Genomic DNA, 12,029 nt, shown 5'->3' on the forward strand with positions numbered 1-12,029 from the left:
GGGCAGGCTTGGGCCCGCCGGGCGCCCGGCACAGTCAAGAAGCAGGGGTGCAGGTCTCAGGCAGCTCTACAAGCCTCCGCAGGGACTTGAGGGAGCTCTTTTGCTCACAGTGAAGTCCCTGCAGCTGCACTTCCCTGGCTGCTGCCCAAGCTAGCCCAAGCATGCTCTATCTACACCGCCAATGCAGAAGGAAGCCAGCATCCTCAGGCCACCTGAGGAGCTTGCTGCTCTCCTCTCTGCTCCTGCAACCCTTCCATCGCTGCCTTGGTCACAGAGGGCCCTGGGCAGCAGGCTCTGTGAGACAGGCCCCTTCTCCCCTGCGGTAAAAGCGGCACCAGGACCGCAGGGTGCCCAGGGCCAACAGGAGAGCACTGAGGGCCCTGGAGTTTGTGTGCTTGTGAGAGCTGGGCTCAAGCCGGTCTGTGCAGCTGAGCTGCAGGTCAGATCACAGGTTCGACCAGAGTGAACAAGAAAGCTTCCCTCGTGCGAGTGGCGCCCAGGCCCGAGCGCCTGACACGTGAGCGCAGGAGAGACTGGAAGTGCTTTTGTTGGCAAGGAGGCTTCTGCTCGCAGGGCGGCAAGCCCCAAGGAGCCGACCCCAGGGCACTTGGCTCTGGAACGGCAGATGAAGGCAGAGCAGGCTTGAAGGTGACCTTGGAGCGCCTGAGCAGCCCCAGCCCTGGGACAGCCGTGAGCGGAGCTCCAGGCAGGGTGCTGAGAGGCTCCCCCAGGAGAACTTGTCTCTGCTTGCAAAGGGCTGGTAACGTCCCCCCGCTGTGTCCCATCCCCCCGCAAACCTAGAGCACACTGCAAATGTGAAGGCAGTGAAATCTGTCAAATAGCTGGGGAAACTGAGGTAGGGAGAAAGGCTGGGATGTGCTTGAGGACAGAGAACAGGCCTGCAACTGAACCAGGCTGAGAGCTGGCGGCCCTCCAGAGCTAAGCCTTCCCTGTTGCAGGGGCCAGGAGCTGTGACCCCCTGGGAGCTGTCATTTCCCTTTCTCCCCCTGTCGTAATAAGAGCGCTCACAGGCTTCTCAAAGGGTCACTGAGGGCCTGATCCTGCAGGCCTCATTCTTATGGCAGGCCCTAGCTGGAAGGCATAGGATTGACTCAAGTAAGTTAGGGTGGAAATTCCCATCACCCCTAACCCGAATCTGTTCCCACTGAGTTCAATAGCAATTACCCCTAAGTGCAAAGAAAGCAAACCCCCGCCTTGGTCCTTGGACGGGCACTAATGTGTGCCATGGGAGGGGAGAGGAAAACCCACTGCTTTGCTCTCTTGATAAGAGACATCTGGGCTGGATCACAAGCTGGGAATCTACAGAAAAGGACCTGGGGGCTACAGGGGACAAGAAGGTGGAGATGAGCCAGCAGCGTGCCCTTGTTGCCCAGAAGGCTACCGGCATCCTGGGCTGCATTGGTAGAAGCGTTGTCGGCAGATGGAGGGCAGTGATGCTTCCCCTCATTTAGGCACTGGGGAGGCCACATCTGGAGTGCTGTGTCCAGCTGTGGGCCCCCCACGACAGAAAGGATGTGAACACATTGGAGAGAGTCCAGCATATGGCAATGAAAATGGTTGTGGGGCTGGGGGACAGGACTGGTGAGGAGAGGCGGAGGGAACTGGGTTGATTGAGTCTGCAGAAGAGAAGACCGAGTGGGGTTTGAATAGCAGCCTCCAACTCCCTGCAGGGGGGCTGCAAAGAGGACGGAGCTGGGCTGTTCTCAGTGGGGGCAGATGACAGGACAAGGAGCAATGGGCTCCAGCTGCAGCAAGGGAAGTTGAGGTTGGATATAAGTAAAAACCTTCTCACTAGGACAGCAGTAAAGCAGTCAAATAGGCTACCCAGAGAGGTGGTGGAGTCTCCATCCTTGGAGGTTTTGAAGACCCAGGTAGACAAAGCCTTGGCTGGGATGATGGAGCTGGGGCTGGTCCTGCTTGGAGCAGGGGTTGGACTAGGTGTGACCTCCCGAGGTCCCTTCCAGCATCATTTTCTGTAATTCTATGGCTGAGCTCTCTGCCCTCCCAGGGCAAAACTGGGGCCCTACCTCCCTGCAGCCTGCTCCACTGGCTCCATCAACCACTTGCAAAGCTCTCACAGCAGGATCAAGCCTCAGTTAGGGCTCTGGTCCTGCCAGGGGATGAGCCCTTCCTGCCAGGGAATAAGTGCTCACTTGTTCCATTCATATCAAAGCAAAGCTCTTCTCAGAAGAGAGGCTTTCCCTTCCTATGCACTACAGATCACCACTCCAGGCTGCTGGCAGCTCATTCGGCAGCTGGCTCCCTTTGGACAGCTGCTGTGCATCGGGGGAATTAGCCAGCTCTCTCAGGCGTGGTCATTCCCGAATAATTGCAGCCCCAGAGGCTCCAGCTGGGCTTTGCACCGCCTCACTGTCCTGAGGCAAGCAGGCAAGACACCTCCCAGCCCTCGCACCCTTCTTTCAGGCTCACATCCCAAGGGTCCGATCTCAATCTGCAGTGGAGGGCCAGCCCTCAAAAACATCTTCTCTTGGAGGCATCTCCATGGCACCGATTATACGAGTTGGAGGTTACTGAGGGAGTGACACTTGCACCCAGGTGCAGTTCAAAGCCCTGTGAGATCTGTTTCCTGACAGTTCAGAAGAGGCCTACCCTCCCAGTGCAGCTGGAAGGAGCTGGGATGCTCTTGCTGTTTGCTGAGGGCTCTGCTCAGCTCCTGAAGTACCTGAGATAAATATGGTGCCAAGGCTAATGCATGATGCAGTGTAGTGAGAGGACTCGTGAATGCAAGGCCCTTTCCTGGACAGTATTAGAACTGCTCAGCTGTGAGGCATAAACCCTGTACTGCTTGCTGGAGAGTCTCCTGGTACCCAGGTGCTAGGACCTTGCTGATGTGGACCTGAACAGCTCCAGGGAGCCACGATGTGCTGCATGATGACAGCCACAAAGCTCTCAAGTGATCAGGGACTTGGGGTGTAGCATCAGGAGGCAAAGAGTTGTATTGGCGAGTTTTTATCAACGCAAATGTACAATCCCCAGTTTGTTTTCAAACATGTGCACAAACGTATGCAAAAGCCAATAAAGATACCAGGGGTGAAAGTATAAATAAGATTTATTGCTAGCAATACAAGGTGCAAGCGGAATAATTTCACGTAACAAGCACACAGATTCTTAATTCTAAGCCTCTTTTATACAGGAGTATTGGACCTTCATAAGCATTCTTGTTTGCTAATTGGTTAGCAGACCTAATCATAGGTTACCCTGAGCTCTCTTTCTGTCAACTGCAAGAAAGACAGAGATGGAAAGGAGAGCAAAGCTTGTTAATTACTTGGGGAAGGCAGTTCCACAGCACACCTCACATTTCCAGCCAGGGTCAGCAAAGCACAGAGTGTCCCACACATTTCAGATCCATCTAAGCCCTGGGACCACACGCAGGAGAGGCTTCAGGAATGACTCAGAAGATTTCCTCCTCTCCCCCCGTCTCCTGTACTGAGTTCCCAGCTGAAGCCCCTTCCCCCGCAGCTGCAAGGCTCTGGTACCTGGGGCAGGGCAGCTATGCTCTTGTGGCTAGAGGAGGAGGGGCTTTAGCTGGGAAATTGGTGCTGGCCCTGGTGGGGCAAAATCCTCTGAGCCCTTCCCAGAGCTGCTCCAGCACGTGGTCTTGGGGCTCTGATCGATATGGGACAGGGGAGGGATACATTTTGCCTTGCTGATGCTGGCTAGGAATGCAGGGTGTGCCATTGGCACCAACTCCCCCAAGCAGCTTGTGAGCCCTTCCCCCCACCTCCCCCCAATATCTGTCCTTCCCCCACCCTGGATAAAGCCCAGAGTCCCCTATGCTACCACAAGCAGGGGCAAACATGCCTCCCTCTACTGGCTGACAGATAACAAGGCAGCAGGGGCAGGCATTTCCCAGCATCCAACCAGTTTGGGCCTCCACTCAGCTGCATTCAGCTGCCCTTGGCAGTCTCTGGCATGCTGGGAGGTCAATGCAAGTATCCTTTGTTCTCCATGTCCTCCCCCCCCCCCCGCCCCCCCCCCCCCTCACAGGGGCGACTCGACTCTCCCATGAAAGGGTGAACTTGTGTTCTGTTCACTCCTGAATTAAGATAGTCCACTTAGAGAAATCCATGTTAGTTTGAATCCACATGGGGGTTTTTGAATGTCTGAACCTAAGCTAAGTGACAGGTGAAATGGTGAACTCAGGAAAACACAGAATTGCACATTGACATAATAACAAGTATAGGAGTAAAAAAGGAAATGTGGAGATACAGATCTTATTTGTATGCAAAGGACCACTGCCTCCTCTGGTATGCCCTGCTACACCTACATTCTTTTTCATGTAGTGCTCTTGAGAGTAGGCTAATTCATAACGTTTATTTGCTGGAATGCCACAAACTTCTTTCTATGCTGTATACTAGAGATGGGGAAAGAACTTTACTAAGTACTTGGCTTTTAGCAGGGGCATTACATGCTTTTTCAGGGCCCAGTTCTGTGAGGGAGAGTGGGGGAGAATGATAATCACTGAAGAGCAAGGAGTGGGAGGGGTGGGGGAAAGGAATGGAAGAGGCAGAAGATTCTTACCTATTGAGACTTTCAGCTCTTCTCACTTGAATGGTAGTTACTGCTGCTGCCATTACAGCATGAGCTGGAGGCACAGGAAACAGTACAGGGCTGTTTCTGGTGCCCTGTTCACCCTCCACCCCTCGGTACAGAGCCATACCTCCCATGGAATTCCACCTCCTGCTTCTATGGGCTGCCATAGCAAACACTTCTGGAAGGGAGGGGGCCATACTGGCACCCCTTTGCAACCCAGGGCTGTTGCTCCACTCACTCTACCCTAGTTATGTTACTGGCTCCCAGGCTTCTGCTCAGTCAGCTGGACCATGCTGCGCTTGCACTTCTGCATAAAGACAAACCTCCATGGAGTGCAAAAAATACTGTGATTTCACACACTCTGACAAGGTTTGGGGGAGGAAGGAGTCCCTTCTAATCTTTCACGAGGACTATTTCCCTTAGCTCTCCTAAGGAGAAGCCTTTGTTTACTGCACTCTTCATTTATGTCAGTAATTCAGGACTGTCTACTAGCCATGAGGCGTTAACATGCTATATTTGGTGACTGTAGCTATCTACAATCTTTGGTAATTAATTCCCCTGTCCATTCCACTCTTTATATATGCAGTTCTAAAAATTCAAGTGTATGTTCTAATGCTGTTTGTTCACTTGCAAGGATCTCATTCCAAAGGGTAGGCACTGTACATCCTGAGAACATGCAATGTGAAAAGAATTTCTGATTAACTTGATGCAAGGAGGAGGCTCCAGAGCACTGTGGAAACAAACTGCAAAGTAAGCAGCCTTCATGGCAGATCCTGGAAGATTTGCTTTGTTTTCTTCTCCCCCTCTCCTCCCCACCTTTTATTAATAGGCTTCTTCCTCTTACCCCCACGGTCACCTTTACTTAAGGAAATGTCACTGTACCATAAATGTGCATGATCCAGGTGGAAGTAGCCCCTCTCCCCATGTGAAATGTGCTAATGACACAGTTTAAATCATGACTGTGTGTAACATTTTCTGAGGGAATCTATACAGCTATTTGCTGTTTACCAAAGCACAACAAATATATGCTAATAATGTTAGGGGGATGACGTAAACCTGCTAAAGCAAAGAAGATATTTAAAGCTCTGCATGAATCTTAGTCTTTAGTGTAATGTAGGTCATTTTGTCTTTGCAGGTTCAGAGGGGCTTGAAGGACCTAATGCCACAAAATGCTTGCTTGCATTTTATAAAGACAGCAATGTTTAAAAGAATCATAAGGTTTCCCCTATCCCCCAAAAAGATCATATTTGTATAGATCAAAGGAAACAATGTCTGGTGCAAAATGAGAGTTGGTTTTCCTACCTGACTTGAGCTATATACAGACATTCAGTTTCTCCTGGAAGAGTTGCAAGTCTCCCAGGAGAAACCATGAGGGTACAGCTGTTCAGGATTTTTCTCCCAGAGCAAAAGTGGTCACTGCAAGAGAAAAATAATTCAGAAACAACCAGGGTTAAATGTGTCCCTGGAGAGTTTATCCTGAGAGCACAAATGTCTGTACATATTTACTTCTGAGAGAAGCCCCAATTCACTCCTCCAGCCTCTGAGGGTGTTTTACTTTCCCCTTCAGCACCCCCAGGGAGACAGTGTGGCTCTTAGTGGACTCTACTTCTCCAGCTCAGCAAGGAGCAGAATATGTCTCCTTCACAATCCCCACATTGTGCTGCGGGGAGATACAGGCTGGGTTTAAACAGTCTGAGTCAGCCAGTTAGGGGTGCCCTTTGCACTGCTGCCATCTGTCTCCAGGCAGATTGAGGGAGCCTGCAGAGAACACTGAGATGTATGCACAGGGCCCCCCTGGATGCACAGCATCAGCACTGCAAGCTCTCTGCTCTTCAAGGGCTCAGGAATTGAATGTCTGTTCAGGCATTCCTGGGTAAGTTTTTTCTATCTGCAAAACAAACCAGGGAGAATTCTCCCACATGTTTTGAACATGTGTACACAGCCTTGGTTTAAGGTAGCTAGTTGTGACTGGCTTTAACAGTGGCTTTGTACCCTAATATGGCCTTGCCCAAGCTATGTACCTACCAAGTCCAGGAGGGGAGAGGGTACACGTTCTCCAGAAGGTGTGCCTAAACTTTCATTAATGTTCCATAGTTACTGCACATTAAGTTTAGTACTTGGATAACCAAATACTAAAACAATATGCAGAAACTGGCACTACTGGGCAGTAGCACCGATGCATGAGTTTTTACAGATGCTTACTGCGTAGTAACCTAATACCACTATGCAATAGCATATTAGCACAGGTTTTGCCTAGCACACTACTGTGCAGTGGGTTTAGGCTACTGCAAGGCTAGCATCTCATGTAGGCACACCCACTGTCAATTAATGGGCTCCCTTAAGGGGAAGGATGGCCCAGAGAGCAGCTCTCTAGTGTCCTTTGGCTGGAGAGCTTGCTGTAAAGCTCTCCAGCCATATGATTGGAAGAATTTGTGTACAGTCCAATTCCCACCAATTCCCAAGCAATAGAATTTGAGCCAAGTTTCCAAAGGTAGCTCTGTAGTTCTCTGGATATGTAATTATGAAGATGACCATGAATTAGGGTTTGCTTTCTCGTCTCATTTGTCCCATCAGGGCACAAGTTCTTGATGATGCAGTTGATTTGGCAATCAGCTGCAAGAAAGTTCTGCAAGAAGCTTCAAGTTCTTAATATCTGGAAAACCAAGCTGCCTCACTTTTTAGAGAGCATGATTGTTCCTCCATAGCTTTCATATGTTTCTGCACATGCACATCTCATCTCCTTTGTTTCATTCAGGCCAGTCAGACAATTTTTTCCAGCTGCCTTTTAAGTCAAGGTTACAGGGTCAGGCCTCTAAAATCAATTAAATAACTCTCATTTATTTCAATGAGTTTGGTTAAAGACTACAGTTAGGAACACAACAAAACTGTTTTGGGTTCCAAAAGTAAAAGAGGTGGGCAACATCTCTATGTCTGGTTTTTCATCTATCTATCACTTAAAGTAATGACCTTGGTTTCAGACACTCTTAAAAACTTTGATCATTGTGGACAACCGAAACAAACATAAGGCACATGATGGTGTCTAAATATTTATACTGCAACAGAAATCTGGTTGGATAGTGTCACTTAGTTTTACATTCTAAATTTCTGAAGTCTTCCTTATTACAGTATAATGATAAAAGAAGTTCTAGGAAGAACATGGATCCAATAATAAATCAGGAGCAGTAGGCATTTGCTGATAACCAAAATGGTATGAACTCCTTATCATCTTTGATCTTTTTCCTGTTGTACAAATAATCACATTTTTTATCTATTTGTTTTGTCATTTGTAGATCTTTAACAAAAACCTTTTATGAGTCTATTTGTCTCAATTTTGCCTTCATAACGTGGGCCTCATGTTACTTCAAAGTGAGGTTTGAAGTGGGTATTTGATAATTCAGTAGGTGAATGTTTGCTTGTGAATGCAGAAGACTTGACCCAATGGCACCGGAGACTCCTTATAGTCCTATATTCTTTTGTTCCTAACTTGACATTCTGAATTCAAATTGCATACATGTCAAATTGGTCATCTAAGTGAAAAACTGAAGCTCCTGCTCTCTGATTAGAAAAGATATTAGACTGAAGAAATCATTTGGAAAGAGAATGGGGTAAACTGTAGGACTTTGGTCAGCCTTAAAATGTAGGATAAGTTGTCCTTAACCATGTTCTTACACAAAAGTAGCACATAATATTTAACCACTTATTGGATACCATATTTTAATAACCGTTTATTTTTCCAATTTATTGGTGGTATGTATTCATTTTTAGCTCATCACATTCTTACTAAATGATTACATGTACAGATTAAAATAAAATTTTGCCAGACTTGCACTTCTGGCACAAATGGGACTGTTCATAGTTTAATACTCTTGTTCATGAACCAAGTCTTCTTCATGTAAATGAAAGCTCCTACCAAAACAATTTTTGAATAGTACTCGCATGTGTATTTGTAGAAAAACAAACAAAAGAAAGTTTACAAATATCACTGCTTTAAATTGCCAGTCTGATTCAGACTCATTAATAGAACTAGCTGGAATTTTTTTGATAAACTTTCTTTTGTCAAGAGACACTGATTCATCAAAACCAAAACTTTTTTGTGTAAATGTGGTAGTTTCAAAAAACTTTCATTAGGAAAGGTTTCTTGAGACTCCAGAGAATGCCAAACTAGCGAATCCTACCTATCTCAGAATAGCCAATAGTCCAGGAATTAGTGTAGCACCCAGGGCCAGAGCTGAGCTCTGCCCAATTCAGGCAAGATATATCAACCTAGCTCTCTTATTTCACAGGTGAGTGCCCAAACCACCAGCTATTTGTTATGCTGAGGTAAATCCCTGTGGCAGCTGTTTCATTTTGTATAAATAACCAAGTATTCCTTTGGCCAGATAGAGTGAATGAAATACTTGTTCTGTAGCCTGTCGATTATAGCACTCACTTGGGTTGTACAAAACTCAGGTTCACGTCCATGGTTCATTGAGTATTTAATCACCTGACTATTGGCAACTTGAGGAAGGGATGAGTTTTTTCTCTGTTTTTCTCCCCACAAAAATCTTGGAAGGGCTTGGTTTCATCCCAAAGTAGGATGACATTTTTATTTAAGTGTCAGTCCTGTGAGATAGGAAAAAAAACGTTTTCCGGACCAGTTCTTCTTCTTAAAAAATATTCTTTTCCACTGTTTTTTCTTCAAAGGTGACTCAGAAATGACTGAGAATTTGAAAGATATACCATCTAAAAATATATCATGTTAAATATACATCAACCATAATAATCCAACTAAATGGGTTATATGTAGAATTCCGTAAGAGATATTTTATGTTTTGATGTTTAGGGCAAAATTGTGCCATGCTTGATCAGACTGAAAGGTAACTTATTCTGTAAGTAATCCCAGAAAAAGAAGGGAGGCTAGGAGGAAAGCAAGGATTTCTCAAGATTAATAATGTCACTAATGTTGATTTGAAGAACTTACCCTTTTGAGTTATAATAGTCATTTTTCAGCTGCTAGAACGTAGGTTGATCAAGCTTTGTGAATGGTAATATAGCTAGGGCACTGTTCCACTATATAGTTTCATCATGATTTGCTTCTGCTTGCATAGACAAAAGGAGGATATAACATGATACCAAGTTAATTTAGCAAATAGGTGGCTCCTACATGGTCCCTGTAGATTTTGAAGTTCATAAGTCTTTGATACAAATATGAGTGCAAAGTGCAATGTAAAATTATATTTACACAATTTCACTTCAGCTTTTGTTCCACTTTCTCAAAAAGAGGACGTGTTTAAAATCTGAAGGTCAAAAATATAACAAAAATGTAGTAAACCTAAAATTGTTAGCTGAAAAATGCGCTCAGTGCATGGTTTCTTATTTTCTTAGCAGAGTTTCAGAGTTCTTTTCTTAGTGTCTTTATGAAGCAATATAGGGGATCCCTCAATCAACTTCAAGGTATATGATAGTAGGACAGCATCTCAGTATGCAGTTCATTTTGTTCAGTATGCCAGGATGGAAAAATCTAAATACTGTACTTAGTTCTTGCATAATGTCACATCATTCCCAATGCTTATTTAGGAACTGTGGAAACCTTAATAGATGCTTACAAGCATTTTTAATGTTCAGTGTTTGCAAAAATTCTATTTTTCAAGGAACCATATAAAACTTAAATGCTTTGGTGTTCAGCCAATAGTCAGCTATTTTATGGGACAAGGTGGCTTCATTTTGCTTATTTTTGAGGGAAGAAAAAGCAAAACAATCCTTATTTTCCCAATTCTACATGATTGATATAAAATCTGGGGGGATTCTCTTTAAATTTCCCCCCCCCCCCCAAAATTAAATCATAGCTGTAGTTTCATAGTTTCATAGTTGGTAGGGTTGGAAGGGGCCTAAGCAGATCACCAAGTCTGACCCTCTGCCATCGGCAGGAAAGGATGCTGGGGTCAAACGACCCCAACTAGGTGATTATCTAGCCTCCTTTTGAAGACCCCCAGGGTAGGAGTGAGCACCACTTCCTTTGGAAGTTGGTTCCAGATCCTAGCTGCCCTGACTGTGAAGTAGTGCCTCCTGATATCTAGCCTGAATCTACTCTCAGTCAACTTATAGCCATTTCTCCCGGTAGTGCTCGGGGGAACAGGGACTTTCCCATAGCCTGCTGGTCCCTCTTGGCCAGTTTGTAGATGGCCACCAGATCCCACCTCAGCCTTCTCTTGTGGAGGCTGAATAGGTTCAGGTCCCAGAGCCTCTGCTCGTAGTGCCTGCCCTGCTGCCCCCGATCATGTGAGTGGCCCTCCTCTGGACCCTCTCGATGCTGTCCCCATCCCTCCTGAAGTGTGGCACCCAGAACTGGACACAGTACTCCAACTGCAGCCTGACGAGTGTCGCATAGATGGGGATTATCACCTCCTTGGACCTGCTCATGATGCATCTGTGGATGCATGATAAGGTACAATTAGCCTTCCTGACTGCGTCCCCACATTGGCGGCCCATGTTCATTTTGGAATCAATAATGACACCAAGATCCTTTTCTGCTTCTGTGCTGATGAGAAGGGAGTTCCCCAGCCTGTAGGTATGCTGCTGGTTCTTCCTCCCTAGGTGCAGTACCTTGCACTTATCAGTATTGAATCCCATCCTGTTCTCACCCACCCACCCCTGTAACCTGTCTAGATCTAGTTGCAGCTTGTCCCTCTCCTCCAGTGTGCCCACTTCTCCCCACATCTTAGTGTCATCTGCGAATTTGAACAAGGTGCTTTTCACCCCCTCGTCCAAGTCACTGATGAAGATGTTGAACAGTGCGGGCCTGAGGACCAAGCCTTGGGGGACCCCACTTCCCACATCCCTCCAAGTCGAAAAGACCCACCCACCACCACTCTTTGGGTGCGGCCCTTCAGCCACTTCATAACCCATCTGACTGTGTAGGCATTGAAGCCACAGTCACCTAGTTTCTTAATGAGAATGGGGTTAGAGACAGTGTCAAAGGCCTTCCTAAAGTCCAGAAAGACTAAGTCCACTGTAACACCTGCATCTAAGGATTTTGTGACCTGGTCATAGAAGGCCACCAGGTTGGTCTGACAGGACCTGCCTCAAATGAACCCATGTTGGTTGCCCCTAAGCAGGATCCCCCCTGCTGGTCCCTCACAGATGTGATTCTGGATAATTTTCTCAAAGAACTTCCCCAGGACGAAGATAAGACCAATAGGCCTATAGTTTCCTGGGTCCTCCTTCCTCCCTTTTTTGAAAATGGGGACCACATTGGCCCCTTTCCAGTCTTCTGGCACCTCACCAGAGCACCATGAGTGCTCGTAAAGCTGTGCCAGGGGTCCTGCAATGACCTCTGCTAATTCCCTCAGTACTCTGGGGTGGAGATCATGAGGACCTGATGATTTGAACACGTCTAGTCCCACCAGAAGTTCCCTGACTAGGTCCTCACTGACCCTGGGCCTGGTAGTGGCTCCCCTGGGTCTCTCAGGGATCCC

This window comes from Alligator sinensis, unplaced genomic scaffold (genome assembly GCF_000455745.1).
Source record: "Alligator sinensis unplaced genomic scaffold, ASM45574v1 scaffold187_1, whole genome shotgun sequence".
Classification (NCBI taxonomy): Eukaryota; Metazoa; Chordata; order Crocodylia; family Alligatoridae; genus Alligator; species Alligator sinensis.